Raw genomic sequence first — 16,819 nt, forward strand, 5'->3', positions numbered from 1 at the left:
GGGTATCGGCCGATACTTGCTGTATCGGAATTCCGATACCGACTTCCGATATTTTTTCAATATCGGAATTCGGCATCGGAATCGGAAGTTCAAAGTTGATTGACAGACTGACGTCATCATGATGCGCGGTGTGTGCGCATCATGATGCGCCGTCATTTCGGGCCTTCCGGGGGTCTCTGCCGGCCTGCCGGGGGGCTGTGCCGGCCTGCCGGGGGGCTGTGTGGACTGCCCGGGGTCTGTACCGGCCTGCCGGGGGGCTGTGCCGGCCTGCCGGTGGTCTGTGCACCCTGTGGGGGTCTGTACCGGCCTGCCGGGGGGCTGTGCCGGCCTGCCGGGGGGCTGTGCTGATGTCCGGGGGTCTGTGCAAGCATCGTCCGATGGGACTACAAGTCCCATCGGGCGATGCCTGCTACCATGACAGTGATTGACACATTAGCCAATGATGGGACAGTAGTAGTCCCATCATCCGGCTAATGTGTTAAATGTTAAAAAAAAAAAAAAAAAAATACTACATACATACTACATGCATGCTACATACATACTACATATATACTACATACATACTACATACATGCTACATACATACTACATGCATGCTACATACATACTACATGCATGCTACATACATACTACATGCATGCTACATACATACTACATGCATGCTACATACATGCTACATACATACTACATACATGCTACATACATACTACATGCTACATACATACCACATACATACTACATACATACTACATATATACTACATGCATGCTACATACATACTACATGCTACATACATACCACATACATACTACATACATACTACATACATACTACATACATACTACATGCATGCTACATACATACTACATACATACTACACGCATGCTACATACATACTACATGCATGCTACATACATACTACATGCCACATACATACCACATACATACCACATACATACTACATATATACTACATACATACTACATACATACTACATACATACTACATATATACTACATACATACCACATACATACTACATACATGCTACATACATACTACATATATACTACATGCATGCTACATACATAACACATATATACTACATGCATGCTACATACATACTGCATGCTACATGCATGCTACATACATACTACATACATACTACATGCTACATACATACCACATATATACTACATACATACAATACATTCATACAATACATACATAGACATACAGTACATATAACATAGAGTAACATACTTACCAATACTTGTCACATTGTTCCCCGAAGCCATTGTCGTCTACGGAATAAATATTAACATAACAAACCACAAAAATACTCACCCACGATCCGAAGCAGTCCACGAGTGTGTCCCACGACGATCTTGGGTAGAGAACTGCAGCATCAGATGATGCTGCCGTTCTCTACGGGCTGCAGGAATCCAATGACGGAAGGTAGGTATCCTTCCGCACTGTATTCCTCCGCCACTTAAAAAAAAAAAAGTCCCTAGTCTCACTTTATGCCATTGCTGCGTGGGATTCCCACACAGCAATGGCATAAAGTGAGACTAGGGACTTTTTTTTTTTTTTAAGTGGCGGAGGAATACAGTGCGGAAGGATACCTACCTTCCGTCATTGGATTCCTGCAGCCCGTAGAGAACGGCAGCATCATCTGATGCTGCAGTTCTCTACCCAAGATCGTCGTGGGACACACTCGTGGACTGCTTCGGATCGTGGGTGAGTATTTTTGTGGTTTGTTATGTTAATATTTATTCCGTAGACGACAATGGCTTCGGGGAACAATGTGACAAGTATTGGTAAGTATGTTACTCTATGTTATATGTACTGTATGTCTATGTATGTATTGTATGAATGTATTGTATGTATGTAGTATATATGTGGTATGTATGTAGCATGTAGTATGTATGTAGTATGTATGTAGCATGCAGTATGTATGTAGCATGCATGTAGTATATATGTGTTATGTATGTATCATGTAGTATGTATGTAGCATGCATGTAGTATATATGTAGTATGTAGCATGTAGTATGTATGTAGCATGCATGTAGTATGTATGTAGCATGCATGTAGTATGTATGTGGTATGTATGTAGCATGTAGTATGTATGTAGCATGCATGTAGTATATATGTGTTATGTATGTAGCATGTAGCATGCATGTAGTATGTATGTAGTATATATGTGGTATGTATGTAGCATGTAGTATGTATGTAGCATGCAGTATGTATGTAGCATGCATGTAGTATGTATGTAGTATATATGTAGTATGTATGTTGCATGTAGTATTTATGTAGTATGAATGTAGCATGTATGTAGTATGTAGTATGAATGTAGCATGTATGTAGTATGCATGTTGTATGTATGTAGCATGTAATTTTTTTTTTTATTTTTTTTTTACATTTAACACATTAGCTGGATGATGGGACTACTACTGTCCCATCATTGGCTAATGTGTCAATCACTGTCATGGTAGCAGGCATCGCCCGATGGGACTTGTAGTCCCATCGGACGATGCCTGCACAGACCCCCGAAGCCTGCACAGCCCCCCGGCAGGCCGGCACAGCCCCCCGGCAGGCCGGCACAGCCCCCCGGAGCCTGCACAGCCCCCCGGCAGGCCGGCACAGCCCCCCGGCAGGCCGGCACAGCCCACCGGAGCCTGCACAGCCCCCCGGCAGGCCGGCACAGACCACCGGAGCCTGCACAGACCCCCTGGCAGGCCGGCACAGCCCCCCGAAAGGCCCGTACAGACCCCAGAGAGGCTGTACAAGGGCAGGAAAGGGTTTTTCTTATTCCGATACCGGAAGTCCCATAGACTTGAATGGGACTTCCGGTATCGGAATCGGCGATACCGATACTTTTTTTAAAGATCGGCCGATACCATCCGATACGATACTTTGAAGTATCGGACGGTATCGCTCAACTCTACTTTTCACCTATGACACTCGCCAAAATAGCGAATGCCTGCATCCAATTCACAAAAGTCTGTGGAATCAGACGCCACCTCCTCTTTTCCTCCTCTTCTTTCTTACTATCATCTTTTTTCCCTTTATCCAGATTAAATTTTTCTAACGGAAGCAGGGAAAATATCTCAACATACTCGTCACGCCAAATCTTTTCTTTCACCTCTTTTTTCAAATGGGCACCCAGAGGCCCCTCAAAACACACATAAACCTCCCCCTTTGCCCTATCGTCCAGTTTTATCTTATCCCCCTTATCCGTTTCCGCCTGCACCGAGACAGATACCCCCGCCGATGCTCCCTCGTCACCCTCCACAGAGCGAACCGCCTCACCTACTGACTGAGTGACGGAACCACACCCCGCTAACCATGCCCCCGCCGGGGGAGCTGCCTCCCCAATTACCCCCCCTTCCATTCTCCTCAATATTTTTTACATAGTATCTAAAATATCCCTCAGTCCGGGCACCTCAGCCCCGGTAGGACCCCTACGCCCCCCCTGCTCCATAACATCTCCCATCCTATCTCCAATCTCTTGTAATACAGCCCCTGCGGGCAACAAACAAGACATAGAGCCATACTCACCAAGCTGCGCGGGTGCTGTGTCCCCGCCAGCCGGATATCCTGAATCCTGACGCCTTCCGTCATCCTGAAGCACGCTCGGCTGCTCAAGGCCCGCGCCCCTGGCCTCCTCGTCACCAGGGGGGACCCGAGCACGTGAATCCCGACGCTCCCTTGAATTCCCGCCTGAACGGGATCTGCGACGTTCTCTAGACCCGGACCAGCCTGACCGGTCCGTATGACACTCCAGCCGACTGCCGGGCATCCGGTCGGGGGTGCTCATCTCTCTCTCTACCCTCCTTTCTGTGTTGGGGCCAGGTCGGGCGGTCTCCAACTGCCTCCTCCCGCCCGCCGCTCTCTCCGTTGTCCGCGCTGTGCTGGGGCCAGGTGGGCTGCCCCTCCCGCCCGCTGCTCCCTCTGCTCTCCCTGCCAAGCAGGGCGTCCCCTCGCTGCCCCCGCCCGCCCGTCGCGCCACTCCATCTGGCGCCCCGACTGCCAGGCACCCAGGAGCAGTCCTCATCCCTGGGGGTACCTGCCGCCACTCCACCAGCCGCCGTCCGTCCTGTCGCTGCCCGCTGCCGTCTCACCCGTGTGGAAGCAGACCTGCCGCGGCCTGCTCCGTCTCCCTGGGGCCGGCTGGACGCTGCTGGGCCCCGCGATGAGTCGTCTCCAGCCCGCGACGTCACATCCGGTCTCACTTCCTGCTCCTGGGTGCCCTCCATTCTCCGGCTATAAGCGCCCACAGGCCGGCTGAGCGGATTCCTGCCGGGACGGGCGCTGGGAGGGGAAGCGACCCCAGTGCCTGCGCCGCCCGCAGGGTCCCTGGAGGGGCTCCGCAGCCGTCGCCTGCTGCGCCGCGTCACCTCCGGTGACAGCCTTTCGGGGGGTCTGGTCCTTCTTCCTCGCCGGCTGGTCCCTGGAAGGTCTGTTGCTCTGAGGATGGTGGAAAGCTGGGTTTGAAGCCATCCTCCCCTCCTGGACCGGGCGGCCTCCTGAAGTCTGGCCATCAGCTGCTCCACGGTCTCCATCTGGTTGCTGTCCTTAAGGTAGGGTCTTCTCTCCTTCAGATACGTTGGTGAAGTGTGGCTTTTCCCGCACTTTTCCCCTGACCAGGCTGCCCCCCCCACCCCAAACCCCTCCCCTGGCCCATCCCAGCCAACCACTATTACCCGGCCATAACAAATTCAAAAACACCCGCCCATTGCAGTCATGGGGGGCTTCCTTTAGGCTGTGCCCCCTCCAGCCCCCTTCTAGATAATTCCCAGTTGGAAAAGATCTCAGAGGAATGGATCCAAACCTGAAGTTGAGAGCCAGCTCACTGTTGCTCAAGATCCTGGTCTATTTTTTTTTTTTTCTTCTTTCTTCACCAGGTGCCCCCAAGTGGCTCAGTTTCATTTTTAGCCACCAGCTACCCCCTTTGTGGTGGTGGTGATACAGCTTCTTGTTAAAGCTGTTTATTTGACTGCATGTTTTTTTTTCATGTTATTTTTGCTAGCTTCTGCTTCTTTCCTTCTAGTTATCATGCTTTTTTCCTCACCCACTCCTTCTCCATCTTCCTCTTCCATTTCTCTTACCCCCCCCTCCCCTCCCTTCCTTCCTACAGGTAACATAAATATTCTGCATGATCTGAAATGGGGTTAAAGTTCTTATCGTTGAACACTAAAGGGTTAAATTCCCCGGCTAAGGGCTAAGCGTAACATGTTATGGAATGAGGTTCACAAGTCAAAGTGTGATATTCTATGTGTACAGGAAACTCATCTGGTTGCAGCTGACAATTTCAGGCTCAACAATCGGTTGTTCCCTCATAATTTCCATGCTAATTTTAGTAAAAAGCGGGCTGGGGTTAGTATTTTTATTAAACATACAGTGGCGTTTAAGCTGGATTCTGTACATTCTGACTCAGAAGGCAGATTTCTGATTATAGTGTGCTCCCTGAACAATGTGAAATACACTCTGGCCGGGGTCTATGCTCCTAATATAAGGCAAATCGGATTTCTGCGGAAATTCCTAAAAATCCTGGACCAAACAGCTGTGGGTCATAAAGTAATCTGTGGAGATTTCAATATCCCTGTTTCAAAACAACTAGACTGTTCCGCTAATACTGCTCATAGGAAAGAAATTGGCCAGCTTTTAGCACAACATTACCTTCACGATGTTTGGAGATACACCCATGCTGAAGAAAGGGACTACATGTATTATTCTGCTAGATACTCCTCTTATAGCCGCATAGATTATTTTTTAGTGGATAGTAGCCTCCTGGCTGAGTGCTCGGAGTCTCAAATAGGAGTCATATCATGGTCTGACCATGCGCCCGTCTCCCTAACAATTAACGAGGGTCATAATTCCCCAATTTTTCATAGATGGAAAATAAATGATTCCTTGCTTTCTAAACAACATGTTTTACAAGAATTATCTGGGGAGTTATCAGAATTTTTTCTTCTGAATGATAATTCAGTCTCAGATGAGACTCTGGTCTTCACATAAGGCGGTAATTAGGGGAATTTTTATTAAAATTGCTGCTTGGGAAAAAAAAAAGAGAACAGTTGACAGCGAATATTCTTGTTCAGATTCAAACCTTAGAATCACTAAATAAAACTGGCCCCTTACCCTCGCGCTCGGCCCAATTAAAAGAGCTAAGGTTACAGCTAAGGCAAATTCTTATCTTCAAATATGAAAAAAATCTTAGAGCTTTTAAAATCAAACATTACTCTTTGGGAGATAGAGCTAGTTCCATTTTAGCTAGGAGGGTCAAAAGTCGGGAAATGAAGTCCAGAATTGAATTTTTGCATACCCCGGAGGGCTCTATAATTAAAAATCCTATTCACATTGCAAATGCCTTTGCAGACTATTACCAGGGTCTATGCAATTTAAAAGACGACCTGTCCACCCCTCAGCCAACAAAACCTGCTATTGAGGCCTTCCTAGGTAAACTACACCTGCCTAGTCTGTTTCAAATGGACCTGGAGGTTCTAAATGCCCCCTTTTCTATAAAAGAAATCCATAAAACGGTCAAAGCTACAAAGACACATTCTGCTCCAGGCCCAGATGGATTTTCTAATTTATACTATAAACAATTTGTGGATCTCCTGGGTCCTTATTTGTGCAGGACTTTCACATATTGGCAAAACCAATCCTCGGTCTCCCCTTCCAATTTAGAAGCGATAATTACTACCCTCCCTAAGCCGGGGAAGCTCTCCGGGGAATTTTCGCCCTATCTTACTGCTCAACTGTGACCTTAAAATATATGCAAAAATTTTGGCCTCTCGTTTACATAAGATCCTTCCCTCCTTGATAGCTCCAGATCAGGTGGGGTTTGTTGCCGGAAGGCAGGCTAAAGACGGGACTAGACGTTTGATTGACCTTATAGCTGTGATAGAGAGTAGGAGGGTCCCCAGTGTTCTCCTGTCCCTTGACGCGGAAAAAGCCTTTGACAGAGTGCACTGGAGATTCCTAAAGAATGTTTTGGAGAAATTTGGATTTCGGGGACCAATTTTATCTGCAATTCTCTCCCTGTACTCCAATCCTAACGCTAAGGTTCTCGCTTCAGGGTTTGCCTCCCGTAGTTTTTCTATATCTAATGGTACCCGTCAGGGGTGCCCCCTTTCCCCAATAGTTTTTGCTTTGGTGGTGGAGCCTCTGGCGGAGTACATTCGGTTGCATAAGGGTATCATGGGGGTGACAGTTGGTAAAGTTGATCATGTTGTGGGTCTGTATGCTGATGACATTATTATTTCCTGTTCTGAAGTAAAGAGTTCTTTAATTAATGTACTTTCGGTTCTTGAGGAATTTTCTGCTGTTTCATTTTATAAACTTAATGCAAATAAATCCCTAATTCTTCCCTTCTTTGTTCCCCGGGCTGAAAGGGAGAGGCTCGCCACATCCTTGCCATTTCGTTGGGTGGACCATAGTATTCCCTATTTGGGAATCCATCTTACAACAACTAAACAATTGGTAAGGAAAAATATCTCAGAGCTGACCAAAGAATTGAGAAAAGAGCTCCCGCGCTTTTCTGCATTGCCTCTATCGTGGTTGGCCAGAATTCACGCTTTTAAAATGTTATTTCTCCCAAAGCTGATATACCTTTTTAGATGGCTCCCTTTGAAGATTTCGAGATACTCCCTGTCCGGTATACAAGGCATTATCCGCAAATATATTTGGGCTGGGAAGAAATCTAGAATACCCCTTCAATCTCTTCACCCCCCATTTGGGGAAGGCGGAATGGGTGTGCCTGATGTGGTAGTATATCACAGGGCGGCGGTTTTAGAGTCTGTCAGGGACTAGTGGAGAGAGACGGAGGATCATAGATGGCTGCAGATTGAGGGATTCCTAAGTCCACTAGGTGCAACAAAAAAACTGCTGGAGGCTTTGATTCAAAATCGGTTGGTCCCACATTCCATTCTGGGCATGTCCGAAGCGGTGAGGTGGCACTGGAGGGATTGGTCATCGGAGCTTGTGGCCAGTCTGATTTGGAGGTTGCCCTTTAAGGACGTTAGGGCTTGTGTTCCTGATGTTGACCTCAGGGCTTGGGATCAGTTGGGGTCCCTGCGTATGTCAGATCTTTATGACAAGGGTTCCCTGTTACCTTTTCCTGAGCTGATGACCAAATTCAACCTTCCAAGGCAGGTTTTCTACCAATATCTTCAAATTAGGCATTTCCTAAGCACTTTCCACCTGAGTTCCTCAGCATCAGGACATACGTTTTTGGCAGACTTTCTATTGAAGGACTCGCCACCAGTCAAGGGCTTGTCCTTATTATATCGCCACTTTGCTTCTGATGTGGAGGGGAAGACACCAACATATATGACAAAATGGGAAAACGAGCTGTCTCTCCCCTTGCCGCCTCGGCAGTGGCATGTGGCCTCCCGGATGGTACTGGGGTCCTCCGCCTGCCTTAACCATTGGGAACAGATTAAGAAAGTGCACATGGGTTGGTATAGGTGCCCAGCCCAGATTGCTAGGTTTGCAGAGGATTACTCTCCCCTCTGTTGGAAGGGTTGTGGCATGGTGGGGACAATAGGACATCTCTGGTGGTCTTGCCCTTTAATTTATAGTTTCTGGGGTCGGATCTTTGATCTAGTGGCAGAGGTTTGTGAGACTAGACTTCCTCCCTCACCTCAAATGGGGATTTTACACATGGGCTTGGACGCCTTTCCTGCTCCCATTGCTCAATGCATCTCTCACATCCTAATCTCGGCCAGACAGTGTATCGCAGCTAGGTGGAGGTCCCCTGAAATTCCTGCTCTGGAGGAGGTGATTGCTAAAATCAACATGCACTTCCACTATTAAAACTCAATTAGCCAGCAGTGTCTCTTTGGCCTTAAAAATTCAAAAACGTTGGGCGATGTGGTTGGCCTCTCCCAGGGCCTCTCCCCCTCTAAAATGGTGATAGCCTGCTCTTGTAATAGGTTGGACAGGTAGTTCCGTAACCGGTGGTTTAGAACAACTCTCTTTTTCTGTGCAATAAATGTACTTACTGTATTGTTGTAAGTTACCTCCCTGCCCCCCCTTCCCCCCTTTTCTTGCAATGTATGATGTTATGCCTTGTCTTGTTTTGTGCATTGCCTTTCTGGTTGTTTGAAAATTCAATAAAAATCTTTGGATTAAAAAAAAAAAACGCGTAGAATTATCACCAAAACGTTATATCTTCATCTCATCAGACCAGAGAATCTTATTTCTCATAGTTTGGGCATCCTTCATGTGTTTTTTTTTTTTTTTTTACCAAACTCTATGCAGGTTTGCATATATCTGGCACTGAGAAGAGGCTTTCTTCGGGCCACTCTGCCATAAAGGCCCGACTGGTGGAGGGCTGCAGTGATAATTGACTTTGTGGAACTCTCCCCCATCTCCCTACTGCATCTGTGGAGCTCAGCCACAGTGATCTTGGGGTTCTTCTTTACCTCTCTCACCAAGGCTTTTCTCCCACGATTGCTCAGTTTGGCCAGGTCTAGGAAGACTTCTGGTGGTCCCAAACTTCTTCCATTTAAGGATTATGGAGGCCACTGTGCTCTTATGAACCTTGAGTACTGCAGAAATTCTTTTGTAACCTTGGCCTGATCTGTGCCTTGCCACAATTCTGTCTCTGAGCTCCTTGGCCAGTTCCTTTGACCTCATGATTCTCATTTGGTCTGACATGCACTGTGAGCTGTAAGGGCTTATACCGGGTGAGTCATAAAGGACGGATGTATTTGAAGTGGCTATAACTCACCACCAGGTGGAGGTAGAGATGTGCGGGAGGCGGGGTTATGTTTGTGAGGTGAAAGCATTGTTTTTATTTTAGTTTCAGTTTAAGCTATGGTGCCGTGGACGATAGAACATCGCGTTTTTGCGTACGACAGTTTTGTCAAGAATAATGAGTGTATCACAGCCGTTCAGCGTGAGTTTCGGCGTCATTTCAATATTCACAGAAATCAAGCTGTTCCCGCTCGTAACACTATCCTACGTTGGGTTGAAGCACTCCGTACACGAGGTACACTAATGAACAAACGACCACCGGGGGCTCCACGAACGGCACGTACCCCTGAATATGTGGAACGCGTCAGGCAAGCCATGCTGCGTAGTCCGAGTCGATCTGCTCGGAAACATTCTTTAGAACTTGCCCTCAGTAATCGTACAGTAAGGCGTATTTTGCATTTAGACCTGCATTTCCACCCCTATAAATTGGCCATTGTGCAACAGTTGGAGCGCGGGGATTACGCAGCGCGACTGAAGTTCGCACATGAGATGGAAGCAATTATTGAGCAAAACGACAACCTTATTTTATTCATGAGTGATGAAGCTCATTTCCATGTCAATGGCATGGTTAATCAGCAGAACTGCCGTTATTGGGCCTATGAAAATCCGAAAGAATTACATGAACGACCGCTGCACAGCCCTAAGGTAACGGTGTGGTGCGCTATGGGCAAATATGGCGTGATCGGTCCGTACTTTTTCGAAGGCGATAATGGCAATACTGTTACCGTGAACTCACAACGTTATATCGCCATGATAAATAACTTCTTTGTTCCTGAGTTACGACGGCAACATATCCCCATCTCTAGTGTGTGGTTTCAACAAGATGGGGCAACGGCCCACACAGCCGGAGCAACAATGAACGTTCTTCGCCCTCTCTTCCCTGGTCGCATCATTTCCAGGTTTGGCGATATTAATTGGCCTCCTAGGTCCCCAGACCTGTCCATGTGCGATTATTACTTATGGGGTCACCTCAAATCACGTGTATACAAGCTTAAGCCTCGATCATTACAAGAACTGAAGGAAGCTATTCGAGTGGAAGTTGCCCAAATCGACAGAGTTGTGTTGGAACGTGTTGATGCCAACTTCCAAGAACGCCTTTGGAAATGCATCACTGATAATGGCCACCACATGGCAGATGTTGTTTTCCACACTTGAATTTGTCAAATATTTGTCAGTATACGTAACCAAATCTGTGAATACATTTATATTTAATAAATATTTAACGATTTTATGATTAGTTTAAAAACGTCCGTCCTTTATGACTCACCCGGTATAAACAGGTGTGTACCTTTTACAAATCCATAGCTCCCAACGGAGCTATAAATAGTATCTTTATAGAATCTTTCTTTATTTCTTTCTTTCTCTCTGTTTCTTTCTCATTCTCTGTTCTGTCTTTCCCTCTCTTTTTCTTTCTCTCTAATCTTTCTTTTGTTTCTTTCTCTCTCTGTTCGAAATTTCCCCTCTTTTTTTATCTCTCCTTTTTCTTTCTCTGTGTTCTTTCTTTCATTTTTTTTCTCCTTCTTGCTTTCTTTCTCTGTTCTTTCCCCTCTTTCTTTCTATCGCTCTGTTCTTTCTTTCCCCTCTTTCTTTCTTTTTCTTTCTTTCTTTTTCTCTCTGTTCTTTTTCTTTTCTATTTCTTTCTCTCTCTATTCTTTCTTTTGCTCTCCCTCTGTTCTTTTTTTCTGTCCCCTCTTTCTTTCCCCTCTTTCTTTCTTTCTCTATCTGTTCTTTTTTTTCTGTCCCCTCTTTCTCTGTGTTCTTTCTTTCTTTCTTTCTTTTTCTCTGTTCTTTATTTCCCCTTTCTTTCTCTCTCTGTTCTTTCTTTCGCTCTTTTCTTTCTTTCCCCTCTTTCTTTCTTCTTTCTCTCTCTGTTCTTTCTTCTTTCTCTCTGTTCTTTCTTCTTTCTCTCTCTGTTCTTTCTTTCTCTCTCTGTTCTTTCTTTCTCGCTCTTCTTTCTTTCTTTCTTTCTCTCTTTCTTTTTTCTGTTTTCTTTCTTTCTTTTCCTTAGTACCAGCCACTGTGCCCATAATGCCAGGCACTATGCCCCCAGTACCAGTCAGTGTGATCAGCAGTGCTAAATGGGTGCGGTTGGACGTGGACATGGGTGTAACTAGTCACAAAATGGGTGTGGTCGGGGGCATGGCCTAAAATTTGCGGCGCAGCCTATGTCCCTCTTTCCCTTCTTCAAAAGTTGGGAGGTATGCAAATCAAGTCAGTTTAAACACAGCTGGACTCCAATGAAGAAGTAAAACCATCTCAAGGAGGATCACAAGGAAATGGACAGCATGTGACTTAAATATGAGTGTCTGAGCAAAGTGTCTGAATACTTATGACCATGTGATATTTCGGTTTTTCTTTTTTAATAAATTTGCAAAAATGTCTACATTTCTATTTTTTTTTTTTAGTCAAGATGGGGTGCAGAGTGTACATTAATGAGGAAAAAAATGAACTTTTTTGAATTTACCAAATGGCTGCAGTGAAACAGAGTGAAAAATTTAAAGGGTTCTGAAGACTTTCCTTACCCACTATATATACAGTACAGACCAAAAGTTTGGACACACCTTCTCATTCAAAGTTTTCTTTATTTTCATGACTATGAAAATTGTAAATTCACTCTGAAGGCATCAAAACTATGAATTAACACGTGGAATTATATAATTAACAAAAAAAGTGTGAAACAACTGAAAATACTGTATGTCTTATATTCTAGGTTCTTCAAACTAGCCACCTTTTGCTTTGATTACTGCTTTGCACACTGTTGGCATTCTCTTGACGAGCTTCAAGAACACAAGGAATGGACATTAGACCAGTGGAAATCTGTGCTTTGGTCTGATGAGTCCAAATTTGAGATCTTTGGTTCCAACCACTGTGTCTTTGTGCGACGCAGAAAAGGTGAACGGATGGACTCTACATGCCTGGTTCCCACCATGAAGCATGGAGGAGGAGGTGTGATGGTGTGGGGGTGCTTTGCTGGTGACACTGTTGGGGATTTATTCAAAATTGAAGGCATACAGAACCAGCATGGCTACAACAGCATCTTGCAGCGGCATGCTATTCCATCCAGGTTGGAAATAAAGTTGAACCATCATATATATTTCAACAGGACAATGACCCCAAACACACCTCCAGGCTGTGTAACGGCTATTTGACCAAGAGGGAGAGTGATGGGGTGCTACGCCAGATGACCTGGCCTCCACAGTCACCAGACCTGAACCCAATCGAGATGGTTTGGGGTGAGCTGGACCGCAGTGTGAAGGCAAAAGGGCCAACAAGTGCTAAGCATCTCTGGGAACTCCTTCAAGACTGTTGGAAGACCATTTCCGGTGACTACCTCTTGAAGCTCATCAAGAGATCTCAAATTTGGACTCATCAGACCAAAGCACAGATTTCCACTGGTCTAATGTCCATTCCTTGTGTTCTTTAGCTCAAACAAGTCTCTTCTGCTTGTTGCCTGTCCTTAGCAGTGGTTTCCTAGCAGCTATTTTACCATGAAGGCCTGATGCACAGAGTCTCCTCTTAACAGTTGTTGTAGAGATGTCTTCTGCTAGAACTCTGTGTGGCATTGACCTGGTCTCTAATCTGAGCTGCTGTTAACCTGCGATTTCTGAGGCTGGTGACTCGGATGAATTTATCCTCCGCAGCAGAGGTGACTCTTGGTCTTCCTTTCCTGGGGCGGTCCTCAAGTGAGCCAGTTTCTTTGTAGCGCTTGATGGTTTTTGCCACTGCAATTGGGGACACTTTCAAAGTTTTCCCAATTTTTCAGACTGACTGACCTTCATTTCTTAAAGTAATGATGGCCACTCGTTTTTCTTAGCTGCTTTTTTCTTGACATAATACAAATTCTAACAGTCTATTCAGTAGGACTATCAGCTGTGTATCCACCAGACTTCTGCATAACACAACTGATGGTCCCAATCCCATTTATAAGGCATGAAATCCCACTTATTAAACCTGACAGGGCACACCTGTGAAGTGAAAACCATTTCCGGTGACTACCTCTTGAAGCTCATCAAGAGAATGCCAAGAGTGTGCAAAGCATTAATCAAAGCAAAAGGTGGCTACTTTGAAGAACCTAGAATACAAGACATATTTTCAGTTGTTTCAAACTTTTTTGTTAATTATTTAATTCCACATGTGTTAATTCATAGTTTTGATGCCTTCAGAGTGAATCTACAATTTTCATAGTCATGAAAATAAAGAAAACTCTTTGAATGAGAAGGTGTGTCCAAACATTTGGTCTGTACTGTATATGGGGGGCAGGATAAGAGATGAGGATGGATATATGAGGGAGCCAGGATGTATATATGTGGGGGCCAGGATGGATTTATGGGGGACAGGACAAGGGACCAGGATGCATATATATATGGTGGGTCAGGATGCATATATAGAGCGGCTAGGATGGATATATGGGGGAGGAGGCCCTGATGGATATATGGGGGAGGGGCAGGACAAGGGACCAGGATGCATATATATGGGGGGGCCTGGATGCATATATATGGGGAGGTGGCCAGGATGCATTTATGGGGGAGGGGGCCAGGATGGATATATGGGGGAGGGGCAGGACAAGGGACCAGTATGCATATATATATAGGGGGGCCTGGATGCATATAAATGGCAGGCCAGGATTCATTTATGGGGCAGCCAAGATGGATATATAGAGGGAGGTGGTGGCCAGGATGAATATATGGATGGGGGGCAGAATGGATATATATGAGTGGGCAAGAATTCATATATGGGGGGAAGGGACCAGGATGCAGATATATCAGGGCCCAAGATAGATTTATGGGTGAGGGGGGCAGGGCAAGGGACCAAGATTCAGATATATGGGGAGGGGCCAGGGTGGATATATATGGGGGGCAGGTTGCATATATGTGGGGCCAGGATGGCTATATGGGGGGGCAGGACAAGGGACCAGGAAGGATATCTGCGGGTCCAGGAGAGATATATGGTGAGGCAGGACAAGGGACATATGAGGGCCAGTATTTATACCTGGAGAAGCGGGATGGATATCTGGGGGCCAGTCTGGACAAGGTACATAGGGGTTCAGGCGGGGTGAGATTATTAAATAAAGGGGGCCAGGATGAGGAACTTTATTACTGTTTGGGGGCCAGAATGAGAAACATGCTATATTAGTTTATGGTGACAAGTGGGGAACATAATTTCTTTAGGGTCCAATTAGGGACATTATTACTACTGTAATATAATTTACTTTTTAGGAAATGGTTTTCCATGGAGGGAACAAAAGGGGATCTTGATACTGTGCAGGGCGGTACTACGTTGCTTTTCTTCTTCATCTGACATAGTGTAGAAGTCAGGGAAAAAGTAAGGATAATGCTCTGGAAGCGATCAGCTATTGATGACTGTGTTATTTTTTGCAGAGACGAGTCCTGACTGGAAGAAGTGATGGCGGTCTGTGCTGGTTGAAGAAAAGCAAAGATGAAGGACTTCAACTACAGACGTCACTGGTGAGTCAGTGTATTACATGCACGCGCACGCACACACTGTACACTATATACTGTGTACAGAGCTCCTTTGTATAATGTTACTGATGATCACTGTATTACCTGCACACTATATGCTATATACAGAGGTCCTGTGTATAATGTCACTGGTGATCCCTTTATTACCTGTATACTGACACTATACACAGAGGTCCTGTGTATAATGTCACTGGTGATCACTGTATTACCTACACACTGACGCTATATACAGAGCTCCTGTGTGTAATGTGACTGGTATTACCTGTACACTGATACTATATATAGAGTTCCTGTGTATAATGTCACTGGAGATCACTGTATTACCTGTACGCTGACACTTTATACAGAGGTACTGTGTATAATGTCACTGGTGGTAATAAGTGTTGTTAGTGTTATGGTTTGTATTCATAATCAGTATTGTTGTATTCGGTCACTATGTGGTGGTAATTTGTGGTCTGGTCACGGTGTGGCAGTATTTCTCCTTGTATGTGGTATTATTTGGTCCCTATATGCTGGTAATATGTCATTATTCGGTCACTATGTGGTGGTAATATGTGGTCTGGTCATGGTGTGGCGGTATTTGTCCCTTGTATGTATTCGGTCTCCATGTGGACTGATCATGGTGTTTTGGTATTTCTTCCTGTATGTGGTGGTATTGGTCTTGGTATAGTGGATTTTGTCATGTATGGCGGTCATTTGTTCTCTCTGATATTATTTAGGAGAAGATTCTTTATTTCAACTGGAGATTAAATACTGTGTACACAGCGGCAGAGGTGCACTTACAGGTGGTTTCCTGTGGAAAAAAGTAATCATCTCTCCAAAGGATAAATGATAACGTATGGATTGGTGGGGGTCTGACTACTTGGACCCATTCAGCAAAATGTGGAACTTTTTATCCCCATTAGACTGGAGTGGCATGTCCGACTTGACCACTGATCCATTCTTTCCCTCAGTGGCTCCACTTGTTTTTTTTGTAGACGCTCCAATGAGAATGAATGGAGCTTCGGTCAGATATCCCACCTGCCGCTCCATTTTAAAATGAGGATAAGTGTCCTATCAACGATAAAACTTTTTCACTCTTCCGATCGGTGCAGTTTCTAATGGTCGGACCTAAGCGATCACCTATCCTGTGGAGCCCATGGATCGGTGATAACTTGTTCTAACCAAAGAACCCCATTAATGTAAACTACTGTAATTATACATCCCATTTGTGGTGGCGCACAGTAGATGTACAGGAGTTACCTGTATTTTACAGCCGATGCTCCACTATAATGGGGATAACGACTGACAGATATTTGTATATAGCTGTAGGGTGGGCCCCAGACACCCCAGTCCGACCCTGGCTCAGCTCCTGCTTTGTTCTCTTGTAGGCAGCGGAGCTGCTGGGATCGCTCCCTGCCAGCTGCACTTGAGGGCAATCTGGCCAGGAGCCCCCCAAAGCCTCGGGCCCGGAGAAACAGGCCAGATTGCCCTCATTATTAGCTGCCCTGCAGGGGCCCCCTGGAGCCTCTGGGTCCCGATGCAGGCGCAGCGGTTGAACCGGCGGTATGTCCATCCATGAGTTATATTCTT

General features: G+C 45.7%; 1 long non-coding RNA gene across 1 annotated transcript in view; it reads left to right on the plus strand.

Annotated features, from left to right (window-relative positions):
* LOC141059865 (uncharacterized) overlaps positions 1-16,819 on the plus strand; it is a 138,763-nt gene that overhangs the window by 30,993 nt on the left and 90,951 nt on the right. The window contains exon 3 of the long non-coding RNA XR_012222616.1: positions 15,146-15,232. This is a non-coding gene — a long non-coding RNA (uncharacterized lncRNA). The remainder of the gene's footprint in view (positions 1-15,145; positions 15,233-16,819) is intronic.

This window comes from Dendrobates tinctorius, unplaced genomic scaffold, assembly GCF_039654945.1.
Source record: "Dendrobates tinctorius isolate UK_male_01 unplaced genomic scaffold, ASM3965494v1 ptg000231l, whole genome shotgun sequence".
In the NCBI taxonomy this organism is placed as follows: Eukaryota; Metazoa; Chordata; class Amphibia; order Anura; family Dendrobatidae; genus Dendrobates; species Dendrobates tinctorius.